Source organism: Pseudorasbora parva, chromosome 21, assembly GCF_024679245.1.
Source record: "Pseudorasbora parva isolate DD20220531a chromosome 21, ASM2467924v1, whole genome shotgun sequence".
NCBI lineage: Eukaryota > Metazoa > Chordata > Actinopteri > Cypriniformes > Gobionidae > Pseudorasbora > Pseudorasbora parva.
This window is the reverse complement of record NC_090192.1, coordinates 30,178,871-30,200,948: the sequence shown is the minus strand read 5'-3', so window position 1 is coordinate 30,200,948 and position 22,078 is coordinate 30,178,871. Positions and strand designations below refer to the sequence as shown.

At 38.3% G+C, this 22,078-nt stretch overlaps 1 protein-coding gene across 3 annotated transcripts in view; it reads right to left on the bottom strand.

The window, feature by feature from the left end:
- The window catches only part of rbfox3a (RNA binding fox-1 homolog 3a), a 526,601-nt gene that overhangs the window by 324,191 nt on the left and 180,332 nt on the right, over positions 1-22,078 (bottom strand). The window lies entirely within an intron of this gene.

Sequence of the window (22,078 nt, the reverse complement as noted above, 5' to 3'; positions counted from 1 at the left end):
AAGATTAATTTAAAAGAATAAAGAACACAACCATATGCATAAAACATGACAAGTAACTGTTTTATTTAATTAATACAGTATCATTTATATCACTATTTTGTGCAATCTAAGTAAAAGGAAATAGTAACGTGACTGCAGGATTCTTATGTGTACATGTTTTAAAGGTTCACAGTATAGCAGTTTTTCATTTCTAAACTATTTAGCAACAAAAAGTGCATAATTAATTCCTTCCATGACTGAATGACTGTATGTTTTATATTTAATACTGTAAAGCTGTTTTCTTTAACGCAGTCTATTGTATAAAGTGCCATTTCAAGTAGGCTACTGAACTGCAGAGCTGGTGCATCCATATCCACATCGCTATGATCGGATGCTTTCGTTCTGCTTCCACCACTCAGTTTTGGATTGTGTTTATTTTGTTGCTGAGAGGAAAATGTGCTATATTCTATCGAAACCCATCTCAGCAACGCGGATGACGTCAGGATGTTAAGCGAGCTCTCAGATTCCATGTTTCCAGAGTACTGGATTTTAACGTGGCCTACTTTGCAAACAAAATGACTTGTGGATTTCCTTAGTGGCTTCTTTGTAGCTGAAGCCAAAATGAGTCCACTCTTCAGCTCTGTTGTCTTGTGAGGTTTGCTAATGCTAATGCACACACATTCACCTTGCGCTTCTCTGGTTCCGCATCAAATTCGTTCTGAGATAACACTGACATCTAGCGGTTGGGTTGTATACAGTCTGTAGTTTAATTCGAACACGAAGCCACAAATCTTGGATGTAAATAGATAAATATATAAATATCGATATAGTGTTTTTGAGAATCGATACAGTATCGCCAAACAAAATATTGCGATACTCATGTGTATCGATATTTTCTTACACCCCTAATAGATAGATAGATAGACAGACAGACAGACAGACAGACAGACAGACAGACAGACAGACAGACGTATAGATAGATAGACAGACTTAGACAAATTAAGCCACAGGTTTGTTTCCTGCAGTGTCCCTGGTACAAAGGCTATTCTTGTGTCATGAACCAGGTCTAGGTTGCGCCCTGCTGGCAGAGAGGAAGACATTCCTAGACCATTGGGATGAAAATTATAACCGGGGCTGAGGTAAAGCTCTGGCCCGGCCATATCCGCTGGCACAGAGCAAGCTTTAAGCCCTTCCGGCTCCAAGTCCGTTGGCTGCTTGCCAGGCCCATGGAAAGGAAGTCTGACCAGGCCGCCCTTCCCGCATCAGCTTTGTAAACCAGCCTCCTTGTGCTGGCATGGACCGTGGTACAGGGCCATATGTCCACTAGCGCGAGAGTGTCTCCTTACATCTGCTCCTACCACAACCCCCTGCCAAGGGCCGGTCGACCTGGACTGCTCTCGCTTTCTTCCTCACCAGTCTGCTTTCCGTTCCTTATTTCCATAAATATGTTTTATCTGCTCACTGCTTTTATAATCTAATCACCGACCTAACAAAGAAAACACAAATATCCTTTTTAACACATAAACAAACATGTAGATTCAAAGTAACACGGAGACGTATGTAAATCGCAAACGTTTTAGCATTAGCATGCACACACATGCAGTAGCTCAGAGCAAGGTAAATACACAGAAACTGCACATAAATCCATCCGCTAATACAATATAAGGCTCAAAGAGAACAACAAAGAGCCATTTGAAAGGACCAAACAGGTCTCTCTCATTGGTTAAAATGATTGTGGTCAGCCCTGACAAGCCCTATCACTTTCACAGCCTAGTCAGAGATTTGCTCTCCTGTGGGAAGCAAATGTGCTTTGATTATCTGTCACAGCTTCCATGTTTCTCCTTATCAGCCGGATTACACACAAACCCAAATGCCTTAATCCTTCATATCAAGATGGTGCCACAAAGGTAATGTGGCAAACCTAATCAAGACTTTATTAGGATAATATCATTAACACAAAAGGATAATTACATAGTCTTCTGTGCATAGATTGCAAAGGCCTTTGATATTCAGTCTATTTAATTGAGAGTGTCTTAAGGAGAGCACGATAGTTGGCTGCTTGATCCTTATTGGTGTTAATGCCCAGTCAGACTCCATTTGTTTCTTCATTATATGATGTTTCCAGTAAAGTCTGTTAAGCACAAAGAAGGGTAAAAAGCCATTCTCAAGTCTCTGCGGAGAGGAGGGCTGGATTATCAAGTGCTAAAGTAACACAAGACGAAGTTCGAGATGTTGCAAGCAGTTGCAGAGCAAAACTGCTTGTGATAAAACAATTTATTTTTTTTGTTCTCAGACCTGCCTGGATCGTACATTGATATTCTCAATGTACTAGAGCAATCAAAAGTGGCTGCTGTGGTTGCTGTGGTATTTGTGCTAAAAGTATCAAGGGACTTGTCGTGGGAGAGAGTCAAATATCAAGTAATCCATACACATGGATTCTAATGGCATCACATTTTCTGTTTATTATTGGTGTTTGACGGTGGGGGAAAGGAAACATTACCTCAGCATCGATTTCAGCCGATTTACAATAAACCGAGGGTGAAAACAGAAGTATAATCTCAATAAAAATGCAAACCACTCATATTTTTGAGTCAAGTGAGTGTAGACAACCACTTTTTCTTTGACAATTACGTTTTTAAGATTAATATAGGCAAAAACAAAAATCTAAATTAAACTGGTTAATTATAAATGTTATAAATATTTATTTATTTAAAAATACTTTGAATTTATTACAAAATATTAGTAATAATACAATCATTATTTTTAAATATGAATAAATAGTTATTCTAAAATAATTATTTGACAGAGCAAATTTTAACTTAATCGTCATCATCATCAAAAATCATAATAATTATAATCACCATCATCAATAATAATAATTATCATTATTAATTGTTCATTATTTATTTTTGTTTATTAAACACACACACACGCATACCTGGTTTCCATGTTTTATGGGGACTTTGGATATTGGCATCTTTGTGGAGACATTTTGTCCCCATAATGTAGGGTTTACCAAGACACACACACACACACCTTTGGTTTCCATGTTTTATGGGTAATTACATAGACATGATGGCTTTTATACTGTACAATCTGTAGCTTTCATCCCCTTACACTAACCCTATGCCTAAACCTACTTATCACAGAAAACGTTCTGTTATTTTACATTTTCAAAAAAAGATGTTCTGTGTGATTTTTTCCTCATCAAAAAAGTCCCCATAAGGTCATAATTGAAGTATTACTACACTTGTGGGAACATTTGGTCCCCATAATGTAGGGAATACACCCCCCCCCACACACACACACACACACACACACACACACGAGTGGTGAGTGCCTGCTCTCTAGATCAAAGACATTTAACTCTGCGCTCCCTGTCAGCCAAGGGTCAGCATTGTATCATCTTCCCTGGCTCAGCCACACAAAGGTTGTGCGGTGACTTCTATTTGATTTCTATTTGAAGAAAATATTAGATTTTCCAATCTGAGCTAAATCCATCCCTTGGGCTCAGAGATAGGGCAGGAACACCTTAAAGTTAGCCAGATAATCAGTCGCATAGCTAAAAGTTCTTAAGCACTTTTTCCTGACATCCACGAGCACGTTGTGAGAAAAACTCAACTGGGCGGAAAAGTAGATTTCTGCCAAAGTCGTCACAGGAAATAAGCGATTCAGACCTCAGTGGGGGTTTTTTTCTTTCTTTTTTTTCTGTTGCTCTCTAATTTAAGACAATTCAAGATGATTAGACAATTTTCCCAGAAGGAACGAAGAAGGATGAAAAAATAAAATAAAAACTCCAGTGGTTCATTATAAAGTCTGTCAGCATCTTTAATATAATCTGTCTACATTGTCTTTAGTGCATAACCGGTTGATCTCATTCGCAGTTATAGTTTGTTAAAGTGTTTTTTGTTTCATCTGTCATGTCTTATCTCATCTAGGTGATCGAGAACCGCCACTAGTGCACAATGTCAACACACTGACAGCATGGAAAACAAAGGTTTTCAGGTATGTGACCTTAGTGATGTACAAATGAAATCAATTAAATCCAGAAGATAACATTAAATGTGCATTATCAATAAATGCTGTCAATATGCTGATATTTTACAATGAAAAAAAACCTTTACCAATAAATGCTAATAAGATTACAATGTGCACAGTCCATGAAGTCGGCTGTGATTGGACATTTCCACCTGCTGTTCGCTTCAGAAGAGAATGTGTGTATGTGTGTTTCTGCCAATTACCTATGGTAATAGTCACAGCCGTGTTGGATTCTTCTCAACAACACACAAGCGAGTCGGCAATTTCTCCCCCAAATATTTGTGCAATTTTCATCTGATCTGGAATCATGTGGGAATAAGGATTACTCTAGACCACTGTCTCCCACGCTTTTCTCCACCTCCACTCTTTGTTCTCCCCTCCGCTGCATTTGCTCATACACCTCTGTCTTCCTAATGAGGCAGATTAGCCTGTTTTAGATCCCAGTCAGAAACGCGTTAATGGCTCCCTTCATTTCCACACAGAAGGACAGAAAAAAACAACCGAGAGCGCAAACATATGCCGACATGACCCGAGGTTCACCTCATTGTCAGGCTGTACAATTTAACAAATACTTTTATGAAGGCATTCGCTGATAATGCATTCACGCAACATTTGGAGCTGTCAAAGAGCGCGGGATCTTCGGTAGATAAGTTTACTGCGGGATCACTGTGCCAGCTGATGTCGCGCCTTTGTGCTTCCGCGCCGCGACATGTCAATGAGAGGCAGGACAGAAATAATGCAGGGAAACCATTCTTAGGAGCGAATAAAAAAAGGCCTTCTGGGACATGATGAGAAGTGAATCTAAGGTGCAGAGGTGGAAGGATCGGATCTTTTTCGAATTGCCAGCTAGGGACGAAAAATCAAAAATAGGAAGGAAGAGAGCAAGTGAGAATGTGAAAAATAGCCTGTCATTATTCATCATATGTAATGATGGCTTAATTATCTTCTAAACTCCCCTCTCTCCTCCACCCCCCCAAAAAAATCTATTTGACAACAGGTGTAAATGAATTCTTCATTGTTTTAGAGAATAATTGGTGCAAGCTTGCTGGAGGAAGGCTGGAGACGTAATTAAATCCAAAAGCGAGCTGAATAAATGAAGTGGGGAGTTGGGGTGCGCACGCATGACAGATATTAATGTCCTCCAATGAAATGTGGCGATGCTAGTAATAACCCATTCACAGCCATAAAGAGATGCTAGCCAGGGATGTTAAGGGGAAGAGATGCATGCTGGGCGGTGGTCACATATGGACCTAGACAAATGACAAAAATATTTGAAATAGTGTGACAATATAATTTGTGTAGTGTATTTCATAGTTCTGATATTACAAACAGCAGATTTTTAGTTCTAAACTTTTTAGAATAAATTTGCCTTATAATACATATTCAGATTATAACAGAAGAGGAAATTCCAAACTTCAATCGTAAAGCTTCCGTGTTCCACAAAACAAACTATACAAATAATTGTCTGTTTATAAATACAGATCATATACGCATCATAATGTTTCAAATAGGTGTCATTTTTCTAGGTCCATGTTTGACCATCGTTTTAAGTCACATCTTAAATTCACAAAGTTCAACTGAAATTTCAATTTAAGAATTCAAGAATTCAAATGTACAAAATCCAAAACAACACAAACGCAATGGCATTTTGTTAAATGTTACATCACAAACTAAAATGCACACAATTCAAATTTAAAACTATAAATACGTTATACAAATTTCATGTTGTTAAATGTCACATCTAAAATTTAAATTAAGAACATTCAATTCATAATTTTTCTAGCTCCTTAAAGGGTTAGTTCACCCAAAAATTAAAATCTGGTCATTAATTACTCACCCTAATGTCGTTCACACCCGTAAGACCTCCGTTTATCTTCAGAACACAAATGAAGATGTTTTTGTTGAAATCCGATGGCTCAGAAAGCCCTTCATTGACACCAATGTCATTTCCTCTCTTAAGACCCATAAAAGGCGATAAAGACAAAGCCCATCTCACTGCAGCGGCTCTACAATCATTTTATTAAGCGATGAGAATAGTTTTTGTGATTCATGATTCAGATCACATGTCAAACCGGCAAACTGCTGAAATCATGTGACTTTTGCGATCCGAATCATAAATCGATACACTGATTCATAATGGTTCAAAGCTTTGTTTTGATATTGGCCCATCACTATAGAAGTTGTTATTTAGGGGTTTTTTTGCGCCAAAAAACAACTATTGATGATTCGGATTACGTGTCAAACCGGCAAACTGCTGAAATCATGTGACTTTTGCGATGCGAATCATGAAATGTTACACTAATTCATAACGGTTCAAAGCTTTGTTTTGATATTGTCCCATCACTATAGAAGTTGTTATTTAGGGGGTTCTCAACTATTCTCGTTTCATAAATTGATTGTAGAGTCACTGCAGTGAGATGGGCTTTGTAACGACGTCTTTAGTGCCTTTTATGGGTCTTGAGAGAGGAAATTACATTGGTGTCAATGAAGGCCGGTCTGAACCATCGGATTTCAACAAAAATATCTTCATTTGCGTTCCGAAGATGAACGGAGGTCTTACGGGTGTCGAACGACATGAGGGTGAGGAATTAATGACATAATTTTCATTTTTGGGTGAACTAAACCTTAAAGTCAAACTGTTTAAAATTCAACTTACTCCTAACATTTACTCTAAGTGCTGATGAGCACATTGCATTCTGGGACAAATATGCTACGGAGGTGCTTTAAGGTCAGCGTCATTGGTTCGCCTGGGTTTTGGAGTGATTTGACTAGGCAATGTCGCAGGACCACAGGGCAAAATACAGGCCAAGCAATTTGCTCAGTAGTAACACACTTGGCATTGCCCTAAAATGCTACTATGTGCCTAAAATACTCGTATTTTGCAATGCAGCCTGGCAAGACTGCTGGAATCATTGCACCATGTATCATCAGCTTCAGTGTCTCGACATTTGGCCGACAAGCGATAACAGTGTGTGCCACCAGACAAGCATGTTTGTGCTGTGTCTAATGCTGGCTGTTTGTGTTTGGATAAGGCCTGATTCAGAGAGATGGAGTTTACATGTCAAACACAATCCCAGTCTTGAGGGACCGAGACGGGCGTGGGCTTACTTCAAAGACACAGAGCGCAGGGCAGGGGTATGAGGGGCTGACACATGAACCCTGGCGTTTTTCTTGTGTTCCAATATAACATAAAGACTCTAATGGTGTAATCAACAGAGAGGAAACAACTTTGTTGGATATCTGAGGCCTTGATAATGAAATACATAAATGCAACATCTATTCTCTGCAATGCCTTGTTCTTTTCTACTTCCTTCCTTCATTTTCCCTTTGATGTCAGAGCATGTTTTTTGGGGTTGAAAACAAAATGCAGGGTACCAAATGAATAATGGAAATGCAAAGGCCACCTTTTAATCTCAGCAGGCCTTCGGTGCTATTCTTCAAAGTCGTGTTCACACACACACGCGCGCGCGCACGCACGTCGCTGCTGCCGTCAGGGGATCATCCTTATATGAAGTGCAAAGCCGTGCTGTAGATGGCCGAAGGGGTCATGTCATGGTGGTAAGTCAGATAATGACCTTGTAAACACACAGACACACATGCCTGATACAGTAGTCATTATCACTGACAAAGAAAAGATCAAACATCGTGTTCAGACAATGTACTGTGATATTATAGCATGTGATATAATTAAAATATAGCAGTTTGCATGAGTTTAAATACAATAATATTAATTCATAATAATTTAGAATAGAGTGGAGACTGGGCTAATTGTTACTGAACATTTCCATATTTTGAAGTTTTTGTACAAACACATCCCTTAATGTCTTGGCTACAAAACAGCTATTCCATCATTATTGCCTGGAAAAAACACAGCACACTGCGCGCAATTACATTTTGTGACAACATGCCCCAAAAGAAAGGCACTGTTGTGGAATGATGTATGCTGTCATATGAGCTGTTGATCATTAAAAACAAGTACTGTATTGTTACAAATATAAGACGACCCTGATTTTAAGTTTCATTACTCTTATTGAAGTTAAATCTTATTGAAATCTGGGTACTTAATCTGGGTGTTTTACAACCATGTACAGGGGAAGTTTTGGTCAGCGAGACATGCAAACATGACAGTCAAGGAGCTCTTAGAAGGTAAAGCTTTAAGCATTTTAAGTATCTTTAAGACTTTTTGCGCTCATGATCTTCTAACATTAAACTCTGACACAGTATTTCTTGGCACACTCGTTTTACGCGTATTTGGCGCCACCTATTGTTGCGGATGTATTATTGACAAACGTCTAGACCCTGAATATAAGACGACCCCATTTTTTCAGATGCATTTCTAAGAAAAAAAATTTTTTGTCTTATATTCGGAACAATGGGGTAATTATTTCCAAAGATTTTTTTTTAATCAAACAACATGGCTTGGACCTAACATTAAATCTATTGTTTTGCACATGTTTCTGTGATGGGTAGGTTTAGGGATAGGGGTTGGGTTAGGGGATAGAAAATATCATTGACCTGATATAAAATCAATGGAAGTCTATGTAATGTCCTCACTAATATAGTGAAACAAATGTGTGTGTGTGTGTGTGTGTGTGCGTGCGTGCGTGCACCTTGCTTGGCTATACTTGTGAGGGCACAAATGTCCTCACTTATATAGTAAAATATTATGACAACTGACTAGTGAGGACATTTGACTGGTCCTCACTAGTTAAAAAGGCTTATAAATTGGGCTAGGGGATATAAAATATAATTAACCTGATATAAAATATAAATATAAATGAAAGTCTATGCAATGTCCTCACTAATATAGTGACACAAACATGAGCGTGTGTGTGAGCGAGTGAGTGAGAGAGAGAGAGAGAGAGAGAGAGAGAGAGAGAGAGAGAGAGAGAGAGAGAGAGAGAGAGAGAGAGAGAGAGAGAGAGAGAGAGAGAGAGAGAGAGAGAGAGAGAGCACAATCTGTTAAAATCACACTTATCAACAAATCAAGGATAATCCGTTCAAACCGAGTGAGCCAAATTACTGCATTCTGGCAATCATTCAGTTTACTAATTACAAGCGAGACAATCTCCTCTTCTCTTTCACCTGCTCTGTTTGCAAAAAATATTATGCTGGATGACAGAGGAAGATGACAGTCAATTCAGCTGATAAGAGAGCTAATTTGAGCCTGTGTTTGTTTAAAGTAATATTCAAACGTTTCTTAATCGCGTCTCTGCTGTCTTTAGCCTGACTTTGATGCAGATCCATGGATTCCGATTCCGCAGGGCTTAGATAGGGCCAACAATTCTCTGGCGAGATATGTGATCTGTGTGATAAATCTGGGTGGCATCTACTGAGGAGGGGACACTTTGTTATTCAAGGCAACTTGCAACCACTGAGATTCAGCTGTTGATTCAATCCGACTCCGACTCGCGTTTATGTACTCGTGCAAGGTTTTAAATGTTTTCTTTTTACATTTATTTTGAACAAACTTTTTAGTGTTCATTTGTATTGTTTATGAACCAGTAGAACATCTTTTTTTTTTTTACTTGAAGCTTTTCTATGTAATAATTAATATGCATTTATAATTCTATATTATACAATTAAAAATTAGTTTGTCCGGTTGAATTGTCCTGTTGAATGTAATCTGTTAAAATGCTTTACAATATGCTTATAATCTAATATTATTTTTAAGTGGCATAATAATTTTTGACAAAAATTAAATAAAAAATTGACAAAAAAAGTGAAAAATCACTTTGCCCTGAACACAGAAATGAAATTATAATCAAAAAATAAAATAAATAACAATAGTTTTAACAATCAGCCCTTATGGTGTATCATATGTATTTATATAATGTGTCAGAAAAATCTTAAAATGATATCATGCATTATATGAAGCTGTAATTATATTGTAAAAAAATGTAACACTGGTTACAGTTGTTTTTTTGTTTTGTTTTTTATGAAAATATATGCACAACAACATCTATTATAAAGAATTCCAAATACTTTTATGAAACATTTAGCTTTGTAATTTATCGCAAATGAAGAAAAAAAAACAGATATAAGCTCAGATGGTTGGGTCATGTAATAAGAAGCTCAAATTTGCTGCAATAGGCTGAATGGAGCTGTGCAATCCAGGCCACGGAACTTTAACAATATACGAGAACATAAAAGCCCCCCTCTTTCTCAATTGCCTGGGCAGTGGCACTGGAATAATATATGACTTTCATAATACAACCGTGGAGGCCCATGCAAATAAGTGTGAAACTGCAATATAATCATTTATGTAAATGACACGGAGCTCGGCTTTAGCTTCATTATTCCACACACCCTCTGATGAAAGGGTAAACGGGGGAAGAGAGAAATGGAAAAGAGCAAGAAAAGTTCCTGTTTTCAGGACAGGAGGGGGAAATCGATAGCATGAAGCCGTGCTAAAAAGAGAAAGCCTTTGATATTCCGTTAAAAATGAATTTCCTTTGTCCTCCCTCAAAACTCAGGTCTACAGTAGCTTACATGATTTATACAGGAGGATTAAAGTGAAGAACACAACCCGGCTCTATGTGGAAGGTTAGAGAGAAGATAGCATCAGATATAGTAAATTAACAAATTTATAAAAACAGTATCTGAGAGCTCAGAGTTCTCTTTAGGCTGCTTGATGCTGATTTTTTTCTCTAGAAAAATGTGTGGCCTTTTCTGTGTTCACTTCAAGTGGCACAAAACTTTGATCAAAACCACCGTTTGCATTGGACTAGAACAAACTTACACCGTTTGGATTTAATGCACTCACTTTGTCCCGACTGAGGAGATATTTTGCAATCCAATGCATTACTTCTCCAAATGTCTTACAAATGAACTTTAAATGTGTTCTGAGTAGAATTGTTGAACTTTGCCAACAAGGACAAAATGATATACGAGTAAAAAAAGTAAATGCAAGGGTATATTACCTTACAGAGAAACTAATAAACGCCAAATGGTTTCTTACTCTACTCTCAATCAATTAAACTGCCCTGCTTCTTTTCCTGACTATAAATAATTATGCAATTACCAACTGCCTTCTGTCAGTGAATGCTGTTCCTATTGCTAAAATGCAGAAGGTATAGTTACACTGGATACAAGCCTAATCTACATCAAAAGAGCCATAACCGTGAATGAATTACCTGGATTTAATATGCATATGTTTCAAATCTCCATATATGCTGATTTGGTGCTCAAGAAACATTTCTAATTATAATCAGTTGAAAACAGTTGTGCTGCTTAATATTATCATTAATATAAAAATGGTGATGCTTTTTTCTTCTTCTTTGGGAATCTTTGATTAATAGAACGTTGAAAATAATTAGAAATAAAAATCAATGTCTTTAATGTAACTTTTGATCAGTGTAATGTGTTCTGAATAAGTGTGAAAAACATTTCTTTAAAAAAATCTTTGAACAGTAGTTCACACATGCACACTGATATTTAAGTATAATATAATTAGGCCTATATATTTATATATTTATATATAGTGATCTCATTTTCATATTAATTTTTACATAAAGTGTGGTTCTACCACACAATTAGTTTGCATAGACACGAAACCTAAATTACTTACGAATCAGTAACTTTACAGTCATACAAATGTTTACTAATCCATGTTTTTGACGAAATTAGATTTGTGAGGTGCCTGTGAGGTGCCAACAAGTAAGCTGCCTCGGTTTTTAGACGCAGCCTAAATTTACAAGCAGGTGAATTGTTTTTGTTGTTGTTGTTTTTTTTAGGGTTGGAGCTAAAATCTGCAAGAGAGTGGCCCTCCAGAATCAACATTCCCCACCTCTGGTCTATAGCAACTGGACCATGAATGTTGACTCTGTGGAGCTCCCAACAAACAATTTTGGTGGAAACAGGAGAGTCAAGGCGCACATTTAATTCTGCAGTGAGTTAGGCAGCTGTAGTTTTATGTTTTTCGGATACAATAAAGGTTAGTACCTGGACATCCCTTTCAGACAGCTTCCTCTTGCATTGACAGTTGCTCCTGTTGTGTTGGACGAGGTTCGTTTTTTCTTGGAGGTAGGCCGACATTACCCTGGATACCGTGGTTCTGGATACACCACAAAGACTTGCTGTCCTGGTCACAGATGAGAAGCGCAGCAGCAACAGTTTGTCCTCTTTTAAACTCTAATATGTCTCCCATTATGTTGTGTGGATTGCAATATTTTATAAACATCTGTGCTGTTGCTCTGCTAATTCAACCTTAACACTCTGGAATATATATTTAAAAAAAGATTAGTTTGGCCACCAGGCCACGCATATATAGGCGTGAAACCTCCAACACTATATTGGCCAGTGTTTCAGTTTCATTGTCCAACCCATGCTATATACTGTAGCTAATATGCCACTGGTTCTCCCTACAAAAAAAATGGTTAATTTCCAGTTTATTCATTAAAAAAATCCAACTAATTATCTGAATTCTGATTTAACAGAAAATGTATTAATTTCACAATATAACAGCAATAATTAGAGACACATTATAGATTCACATCTAGTGCCGCTAATTACAGCAAACCTTGATGAAAAGGATTTGACAAAAAACACCAGCTGGGTTTATTGGTTCATCAATAACCAAAACCCAAGCTTGCCACATCCGCTCATATTCATAACTATGAGTCAGCTCCCTGTAAAACACTCCAGCTATTTATCCATCTATTTGTGCAAAAATATGCCCATGTTTAAATTGGCTGGAATAATTCAAGATGGCCCGTCTGTTATCTAAAACCCTGATTTGATTCTTTGTTGCTGTTGGAATCTGAGACACAATGAGACCATGTTGTGGTTCTGTAGGGGCAGCTGGGAAGTCTTGACAAGCAAAGGGTATGCACCAGGAAAACAGCTGGCATGCCTCACTGCCCCAGGCCCAGACTGCCTGGTCAACCCGCAGCAGAATGCCCAGAAAGCACCCACCTGTCCGGCCTCGGGCCAGCCCTGCTAGAGCGGCATGAGCCAGCCATCTGTGCATGAAACCCCCTTAGCACCTGGATGCCCAGACCACCGCTGGCTCTCAAAGGGACAGACTGGCTTCATCATTCTGGCTTCTGCTGTTTAGTGACTGGATCAGAGACTCCAGAGCTGAGGAAAGAGGAATCCGGCTAACTGAAGAGAGCGAGGAAACACTCAGGACATGAAACTATCAGATAATGCTTGGTGCTCATGGTACCTCCAGTACCTAAAAACTGAAGGGGAAGTCACCAAGTATAATCCTACAACTAAATTCACATACTCTTCATTTTGATTCGATTCTGATTAATTTGATTCATTTGGTAGGCGCTACGGAGTTCAATTGCTGTTATTGAACAGTTAGTGGGTATTTCATTCAACAACATTCAACAACTTGAGTGATTCATTCAACAACAAAAAAAGGTAATTTGTTTGTGAATCGGACTACACTTGTTGTGCTGTATGTTTTTGATCCACTAAAAAGATCTGGTTCATAAAGGCCGATTCACACCGCACCAACAGACGGGCAACAGATAACCCCGTCACAGTCTGTTGGCGTCCGTCGGAGCTTGTTTTCACCGATTGAACATGCTGATTGGGTGTTAGAATGTCTGAGAAGTGACGTGTTCATGCTGTAATCTGGTGACTGTTGCATTGGTCTGCCTCTGTCGGTGCAGTGTGAACTGGATTGCACACCTCAATATATGGCTCTTTTAAATCTTTAAATGAAATTATGTTTACAGGCCTGCTTTCCACAGGCTATAAACCTGTGACATTTAAAGGGGGGGTGAAATGCTGTTTCATGCATACTGAGCTTTTTACACTGTTAAAGACTTGGATTCCCATCCTAAACATAGACAAAGTTTCAAAAACTAATGTTGGACGTTTGATGAAGTATTTCTGTGTCAAAAATACTCCTTCCGGTTTCTCACAAGTTTCGGAGAGGTTTTTTCGAGTATGGGTCGGCTTGACGTCGATAGAGCGGAAGGTCCTTTTATGGGCCGTACGGGCTTTTCTCCCGGTAGGGTGTGCGCACGCACGACTAGAGCGAAAGAGGAAATGCACGCCCATAAACACTCTCTCAGGTGCAGATCTAGTCGTCCGTGAACACTTATGTCGTTATAGTCCGTGCCGCGCTCCACTTCATTCCTCCACTTTGACATCAAGCGACTTCAACGCTTCAGAACAGCATTCCGGGAAGGCAGCGCTGCATTTGAACCGATATGAATGCAGAAATGACGGGAAGCTTCACAACATCGCTTCAGTCGCGTCGCAAAGTAGATTTCCACGCCACTGCTGTCACAGGACTTCACCAAATCATACCAAAGAAGTGTGTTTTTGACAGAGCGGTCCCAGCGATAAAGGTTCGGTCCTGCTTTGGAAGCAGCCGGTGAGTAAAACTGCTTCAAATGTCTGTGCTGTTGGCTATCGTCGCGTGAGTAAACATCCGTAAACGACACGATCGCGTGCTTCGTCATTCAAATGCGCTAAGGGTTACTCTATTGTTGTTCTATGTATAACGTTACACTAGTCTGATGGGCAAAACCGTTTTGCTTGCTACTGCTAAGGTTTAGTCGCATACAAAAGTCCATAAACCGAATCATGTCCTCATAAACAAGCGCAAATGTTGACAGTTAATGTTGCCACTAAATACAGTACATACCACAGAGACGGACGTCCTGCTGTTGCTGTTTCTCCTGTTCAATTTATTTCAGCCTCCGGATCTGATTCTGGATCGATAGCCATGGGTTTCTCCACGCTTGAGGACGTCACCGCTTTGCGCGATTGTCATTTTTTAGCTCCGCCCACTCGATACGCCTCCAGGCGCTCGTTTTTTTCCGGAAAGACTCGGTACAGCCTATATTTCTTTTATAAATATAATAAAACTAAAGACTTTTCGGAGATATGAAGGATGCAATACTACTCTATAGATACTCAAGATTGACATGAGATTGACTGAAACTGAGTGTTTCACCCCTTGAGTTTTGAGAATAAGCTGCAAACTATAATAAGTCTAAAATGAGGACTGTTTGTGCTGAAAAGACAATATTCTCATGATGCTATGTCATAGTTAAGCTGAATTGCAGGTGGCTAGTAAATAAGAAGCAGATTTTCCTGCTGAAATAACCATCTGTCCTAAAGCACTGAAATGAATCTAAGTCAAATTGAGAAAAATTGAGAAGAAGTTCTGCTAACAGAAAAATATCAGGCAAAGGTCAAAGAACGAGAGGAAGAGAAAAGAGCAAGAAGATAGATCTCAGAGTTTGTGAGCATGGCAATACAGCAAGGCTAAATCCAGTAATGATGGCGTGAAGCTGTAACTTCGCAGGCCAGAGAAGCGAGTCTCAGCATGGAAAAGCAAACTAGCGCATTAACATGCACAATGCCCAAGGCTATGTCTTCTACTCTTTCATGCTTGTGAGAAGTAACCCTAGACGGCTTTGTCTTCATCCCTCCTTCTGTGTGGAAGGGAGGGTTTCCCTCTGGTCCTGTGGGCTGCGGGGAAGGGTCTGCTGCAGCCCCCTAAATCCAGCAACGGCCGGCAGATCACACCTCTGATCAACAGAGTGCATATGAATTGGGGATATCCTGGGAAAGAAGCGTGAACCGAGAGAGGTCGGAATGTTCTCTCATAGCGAGCTCTTAAGCAAATTGTCATGTGTATAGCCCTGCCCTGAATGCCAATGTAGACTCCTACACAAATGTTTCAGACGTTAACATTTTTTAAAGAAGGGTTATGAAGTGAGATACCTAATTTAATCTTTTAACATATAAGAAATACTACAAAAATATCTTGCAAGTTTCAGAACTTAAAACTTCCTTGTCAGTCAAAAACATTTGTTTTTATTGAAACCAAGCTCTTTTTTTCGGATTTTGTCACATTATTGTGTCATAGTGTGACGCAAGACCGCCTCTGCAGAAGAAGATTTACTTTGCCTCATAAAGGGGTGGTAAAACACGATTTCACTTTTCTAACTTTAGCTAGTGTTAATGTTGCTGTTTGAGCATAAACAACATTTGCAAATTTACAACGTTCAAAGTTGAAAGCAACTTATTTATATTTTGCTTTTTGATATTTGGGATTACAGCAAATGGCTGGTAGGGACTACAGACATTTCTCCAGAGTTGCTGACATCCCCAGCCCCAATATTCACATAAACCCATCCTCTGAGAATATTAAATAAGGGGGGCAAGGACATTTTTTATTGCTGTGGAATAGTAGGCTGGAGTGTTGTTGCCGCAATGCTGACAAAACGCTGTTATTTCCATATGGATTGCAGGTCCACTTTTTTCAGCCTCCAAGGGAGTTAGGGATCAATGGTTAAAACTGATTTATTTTTAACTTGGTCCCTCATAATTATTACCCAAATCTCGCTCTCAGTGCTGCACATTTTACAGAGGAAAGCTTCCACGATCTTCGCGAGTTCAATGAAGGATTCGCACAATGGCTTGCTTTGAAAGATGAAGCTGTTCCAAATTTAAAAAACGGGCCACAACCTGTAAGAATGATTTATTTTTTATCGTTTTTTGTGTTTACCTCTAATGGTTTGTATTTTTAATTGCACATTGTAGCAAGGAACTAAAAAAATTACACCGCTGTTTGGCTCTTAAAACCAGATTGTTAAATGCTCATTCATACTTAACGTTATCTGACAAACGCCTAACGTAAATCTCAACAGCAAACTTGGAATTAGTGTAAATTCTTCTTCGATTAGAGGTTTATGTATTGTTTATCTACATGTTTGTTTATCTACAGGCATGCTAAACATGGTTCTGTGTTTGATTTGGCTAGAATAGCAAAGCCAATGTTCTTGCGACAGATATTTTGCTATATTTGTTCTAAAAATAAAAAGGTGCCATTCAGTAGCTATTACTATAGATCTGCAGTCTTTGCAGACTACCGGTAAAGGTAAGGGGTTTCTGAAACATGTGCACTAGGCGGTTAGCGAATCACAATACACTGGGCCAGCTAACCAATCTGAGCCCATTGCGTATTTTTGAGGGACCGGCTTTATAGAACCCGGAAACCACCAGACCGTTTTTACAAGGAGGGCCAGAGTAGTGTATAATAAAGGTAAAATATGCAAAATTAAAGACATGCTTTAAAAACGAAGCATGAACACATGTTACAGTGCACCCCAAAAACACCATCAAGCCTTTTACCACCCATTAAGCCCCGCCCACTGATTCACGCATGCCATTTAGTAGTAAATAAGAGAGATGAAAACACAGGATTACTCCAGGAAAAGATGATCAAGGTAAAAATGATGTTGTGTCACATCAACATTATCGGACATGGAGAACCTTTATATCAAGATTAACTGGTGTGTTCATTACAAAGGTTCATTACAAAGCAGTAAATAATAACAAATGCCTTATTATTGGCAAGTCATGTAAATAAAGATTCTACAAATGTTAGTAACACATAAGGTAATGTTGAAATAGTGTACACTTAATACAATTCTCATTATTCATTCATTCATTAATAAATGCTTTGTTGAATGCAAGTAATTATAGCAAAGTGTGTATAAACATGAACAGCATTTTTACCTTTAGAGTAGGATGTTGAGTTAGAAATGTTCATCCTTAGTGTGTGTCAACTGCTATGTAAATTAATGTAAATATGCACAGTAAGATAACCTTACATAAACAGTAAAACTAAAGACATTGTATTGTAGAGACAGAGCGTATTTAGGCCACGCCCACAACGCTCTCCATTGACTTTGTATTGCGTGAGGCAGCCTCCTTGTCATTTTGGACTTACTACAATAAACAGAACAATGTCTAAAAGCTGAAATGTGACAAGATGTACAGCAAACAAGCTAAAAAACACATTTTTAGAAGCGCTCCACCCAAAAAAACGAGCGTTTAAGGAGACAAAAGTAGATACAGGCAATAAGATGTGAAGCTTTGGCAGGAAGAATGTGTCCATTTTGGGACCCTGACACTCAGTATGCCTCAGTATGCCTACGTGTGTATTAAACATTTAGTTAAATATCCAAAAGTAAGTTTTATATATTTCCTGTCGCTGATAACTTAAAATCCCTGATAATGGGTGCAGTTCTCAGTGTAATATAGCATGACACGCTGTCTCTATGCACTTTTTTTGTCTTTAAATGCTCGTTTTTGGGGTCAGCAGCTTATAAACACTTATGTTTTTTTTGTTTCTGGGTTTTTTTAGCTTGTTTTTGTCACACATCGGCTTTTAGACATTGTTAGATTTTTTGTAATAAGTCAGAAATAACAAGGAGGCCGCTTCCCACAATAGAAAGTCAATGGAGACGGTTGGTTTGTTTTTCCCCCTGGTGGGCGTGGCTTTCAGATTATGATGCGTGTCGCTCTCTCTCTATGGTTAGGTCATGTTAACTGCATACAAAATGCATTAATTATAAGTATACTGTATAATTATATATTGTTCAAATTTACTTATAAGTGATTACATTTTAGTAATAATTATAATACAATTCTAATAATACTAACAATTAATTAATTTTAAATGAAATAACGGTGCATTTCCACTATATAAGCCTAAAATGCAGTATATTATTACATAAAACAAATATCTGAAATACATAATATGTAATGAAAAACACTGTTTTGTATAATTCCTACTGCTATCCTCACATTATTCTTGAATCATTACTTGTCAATATGTCAAACACAAATAAATCAAATTATATATTTTTAAATTGAGGTACGAAAAAAAAAAAAAACAAGCTCAGTGGTTGGAGCGGAATGCAAAAGTACTTTTGAACTTTCTTTTCTCTTGTTTTTTGCTGTTGTTTTCTGTTATTTACTTCTTTATCCTTTGTGGAATCAAAGGACTACCAGCCATCATGTATCAGTTGTGTCTGGGTCTGTGAAGTGGGGAGATTTGAATCCCATCACACCTTCACGCTCTCCTCGTCTCCAACCTCATCCCTTCTGGAGTCAGAGACACGGGGAGCAGAGCAGGAAGGAGAGTTCTGAAGAGCGTCTGAACATCAATGCAGAGCCACAGTAAAAGAGGGAGAGTGAGCGGTTGTAGGTGTCTGGTAGTGTAGGTGTCTCTGTGTGTGAGGATGTGGGAGTGTGTAGGCTGGCTGCTGAGAATCATGGGAAGACGTGACGGAAAATAGGAGAGCACAAGGGAAGGTGGTTATCAGAGGAGCTGCAATGTCCTCCACACAGGACGAACACTCCCACTCATTTCAATGAGTCGTCTTCAGAGGGGTGTGTGCCTGAGAAAATCTACAAGATAGAGTCAGGGACGAATTCACACGTTCAATTTATCCAGGAGCTGATATTGCTATGTTGTATGTATTTAAATTAAGTAAATATCATTTTTTCAGAGCAAAACAAATGACTCCAAAAATGTCAGTTTACACTATTTGCCAGGGGAGAAGACGTGTATTTTTCCTAGTAATTCAACAAATGACAACATTTCCAAATGTTATTATTTTTTTAATTATTTATTTGGTCCTCAGCAGTCCTGAATATGTGCACGGTGAAGAAAAACTATCAAAACTACAGTGATTTAATAATAAAAAAACATTATAAAAAGATCACAAATGGTTAAAATGATAATAAAAGTAATATTACTAATTATTACTATAAATACGCATAAATAAATACATGTGCCAATCAGTTCAGGTTGGAGTTGGTTGACACTACTGCACAGCACAACCTCAATCATGAATTACAGTAACACAATTTAAGAACCTTTTTTATTTTTATTTTTTTGCATTAAATGTTTTACATAACATCCTCATAACATCCAAAAGTTTGTATGTTTTAGTTGGATAATTTTATTTTGGAGTTATCCAAAAAGAAAAAAGAAACTGACCCATTTAAAGAGTTTTATTTTAATTCCACTTACAATTACAGTTTTCTCTTATGATCAAAACTATGTATTTGGAGGAGAAGTGCCATATATGAGCAACAGTTGTGTACTAGTGAGGTAACGAGAGCCCCTGGCACTTCGACCCAACTAAATTCTAAGTTCATAGAAGATGAAAAAGACAAGTCTCTCAAGTTACTACTTGAGCAAAATATTTCACAAATGTTGTAAGCTCAACTGAAAGGGCACAACAAGAAAGAACAGTTCCCAACATTCCCTGGCTACCTCATTAAGTCTTCCTCTGCCTTACTTTCCAGGCAGTTTCACCATCGCCTCCACTCAACGCACAACCAAAAGGGGACGAGTCCTCCCTTTGAAGGGACCAGAAAGTGTTTCAAATACAAGTCAAAATAAGGGCAAATGATTCTTGTCCAACTTTCATTTTGGCCCAGAACAGCCTGTTTTGTCTCCCAATGTCATGTCCTTTTTGCTCACAGCTCTGTTAGCTGGATGGACACAGAAGGCCAGGCATTACCAGTTGGTGCTAATGACGAGGCCTGTTGTAGCACTATTAATCAAGTGTTTTATCGGCATTCAAAGTCAATTGCATCCAATTAGATTCAGCTCCAGCCATGCCCTGAACGTGAGCCATATTCACACATCATGGCTGAATTCATGACTCGTGTGGAATTGAGATTGGGTTTCCCCCCTTTGCATCTACCAAGAAAGGGCAAATACAATTCACTGCACAGCGCTGGCAGAAGCACCACCCTCTCTAGGCAACGCTTCACTATGCTAATGAGACTAAGCCAGGGATGCTCTGTGTTGACGCTGCAGGATATGTTAGCAAACACTTAAACCTTCAAGTTAAAACACCACACTCAATCAAAAAGTCCATTTTAAATGTCAGTTGGGAAACAGAAGTGAGAAACAACAAAGTATTTTGAATTTCCTTTAACAGCATAACATGCTCGGCCCAATCTCACAGGAGTTTCCGTAAGGTCAGAACTTCAATGAATAATAGTTGAGCTCTTATATTGTTTGAAGGAAGAAGGATATTACACATGCAGCACAGCCCTAAAGCCATAATTACGCATGTGCATGTATGAAGGTGGAGTCGATGCAATATAAAGAGTGCATGAAAAGAGGCAAAACAAAACATGACTTGCTAAAAGATAGGCCTAAATGAAGCTAGTCAACTTCCATATTGTTTTGGAAGGATTTAATAATTAGCTCGTTTCTGTTTCAGCAAAGAGCTATGAAGTGATTACAAATGAGTCAAACTACATGATATGTATTAAATGATCAAATGAAATAGCAAGTCATCACAATATATGCTATACATGCTCAATACACACTAAGAATAGCTCTTAAATGAAGAGAATTCAACATTACAAAAAGTCAATATATTGCTTATTGTCATATCAATGAACATAAAGTAAACCACTGTTCTACAGTTAACATCCATACACAGTTTGTCGATGTGACAATGTCAGTATGCTGTATTTGCTTGCTTCTCAGCAAATTTCATTATGAGTGACAGTTATGCAGACGGTGTCGTAAAAAAAAAAAAAAACTTTGCTCAACATGTCTGGAAACATTGTAACTTGAAAAAATATCATGATTTTTTTACATAATAGGATTTACACATTTGAATCAGAATTGTCGAATCTTTCTATAGTCGACTGATAGTCGAATAATCTATGTGTGTGTGAATGGGTTGGGAGGGCATGACACTAGTCAGCAGGAGGGTAAAACTATTTTTATTTTCCTTTACACACTGCATACAGGAACAACTTTTAATAAAGCGACCAAAACTGCCTGCCAACTGACAGACAGACTGGCAATGGCTTTCTTATTTTAGGTTTAATAAAAGGTAATGTGGTGGATAAACCTTTCTAAAATGTTTTTTCATAACATTTTAAAGATGCGATCGAAATACAGAACATCCCACAAAAATATAATAAAAAATATAATAAAAAAATACTTGCTTAGAGAGGAAAAGAACACTTTGAGTGTGTTGACATGCACGTTCTTCAGCCGATTATGCCTGAAGAGGGTCGCACCATGGATGTAAAGCTCAGCGCCGCCTCTCAGGTATCTCACACCGAACGCGCACATTATATATGTGCAAACTCAATTTTGAATCGACTTCTGACAGAAGAGCTGCACGATGGGTTTATCTTGTATATTCCTCAAATCATTGACGATTTGAGGAAAATATCATATAAATTTAATATAAAACCTTGAAATGGAGCTCTGTGTTGCGGCAGGATTTTAAACAAGTTCATG